The sequence below is a fragment of the Notechis scutatus genome, chromosome 15, assembly GCF_049901735.1.
Source record: "Notechis scutatus isolate UNSWTSFEM ecotype Mainland chromosome 15, rNotScu1.2, whole genome shotgun sequence".
Lineage (NCBI taxonomy): Eukaryota > Metazoa > Chordata > Lepidosauria > Squamata > Elapidae > Notechis > Notechis scutatus.
In genome coordinates, this window is record NC_142023.1 from 4,090,481 (window position 1) to 4,092,331 (window position 1,851).

Genomic DNA, 1,851 nt, shown 5'->3' on the forward strand with positions numbered 1-1,851 from the left:
TATATTTTGGCTAGGGGTGATGTTTTAAACTTGAACCACAAATGATGTTCATTACGAATGCATTTCTGCTCTTTTCAACGTTTTGATTTTGGGGGTTAGCTTTTCTTTTAAAGGTATGGAGCGATCACTTCTACACGCAAAGGCTAATTTTTAGTAGCTGTTTGGCCAGGAATGTTTTGCCATGTGGGGGAAGAACTACTGTGGAAGTGTTGGAATCCAGGTCTTTTTTGAATTAGTAAATTACTCTGGAGATTGGCACTGCAGTGCTTAAAAAACTCTAGCTGGGATAACCCTCTGCACGGCAGCGTTTTACTACCCTGTTTTTATTCATAAATTGAATTTGAGAAAGCAAAGCCATCTACCATTCCTTTTGGTTTTAGATGGCTGGAAAAAAGGGCAGCATTTTTTTCCCCAAGTTTGGTGCAGTAGGAAGAATGCGACCCTTCTCCGTTCTTTTTGCCAGCAATTTGAGAAAACAGCTTTTTAGGAAATCTGGCTCTCTCTTTGGTAGTTTAGCAACTTCCAGTCCAGGAGAGAGGTTGAAAAAAAAATCAGGTGTGGTAGAAAGATGGAAACTTGAGTGTTTATAGTGGCATTAAACTGGTCTGAGCATTCCCTGGGATGAGGCTGCAAATTCTCCTAAGAACTAGCAGCTTCTCCATTTGATGCATTATTGATCATTTGCAACCTATTTGGGCAGCGTTGAAGAATTCCTTAAAAAGTCCCCCCTTGTTCCAAACCCTTTCTTTCTTTTTTTTCCAGTTAGGAGTATAAGTGACTTTCAGTTATCAGTTAACTTCACCTCTATTCCTTAACCATTAGTGCTTTTGATTGTCCCGTGAGATTAACTCTCAGGGAAATATTAAGGACTGGAACCTTGGTTAGCTTTCAAAAAACGGTTGCCCATTTATTTTTTTTAAAAAAAGAGTTGTGTTAGTCTATTGCACCAATGCCACCACAACCAAGATGAATGAACACAAGTTATTTTATTAAATTTATATGCCTCTAATCTGTCCAGCCAAAGGACAATGAATAACTTTAAAGCCAACCTAACCCTAGGGACGCGGTGGCTCAGTGGCTAAGATGCTGAACTTGTCAATCAAAAAAACCAGGTCGTTCGGCGGTTCGAATCCCTAGCACCGCGTGATGGAGTGAGCTCCCGTTACTTGTGTTGGGTGACCCCAAAGATTTACAGGCAGTTAAGCCCCAATGCCTCAAAAGTGCTTATTTCTGCCCCCCATCTCAAAAGGCAACTGGACTTTCTTTATTTTTTCTTGAAGACGTTTCGCTTCTTATCCAAGGAGCTTCTTCCGTTCTTCAGCTTCTGAATCTCCCCATTTCCCTGGCGCTTGACAGGCAGCGATTATCAGTGTCAGCTATTCAAGTCTATCTACTCAACTTCTTTATCTATCCATCCATCCATCTATCCACCCATCCATCTATCCATCCATCCTCTCTCTCTCTCTCTCATCCATCATCTATTCCATGTTTTGCCTGTCTGTCTGTCTCTCTATCTCTACCTACTTACCTACCTACCTATACACTCAACTTGTCTACCTATTTGTCCGTCCATCCATCCATCCATCCATCCATCCATCCATCCATCCATGTACCTCTTTCTCTCTCTCTCTTCCTATCTACCTACCCATCTATTCTATATAGTTCATCTCTGTCCATCCATCCGGTAGTGATGGATTCCCCAACTATCCACCCTATTTCAGATATTTCCAACATCAGAAGAAAGACAGCCACAAAGGCAAAAAAATAAAAATAAAAATAAAGACATAAATGAAATAGAAATCTGGCTGGGTTCCAACAGCTTTTGTTCCACCTCCAAGCGGAATATGTTGC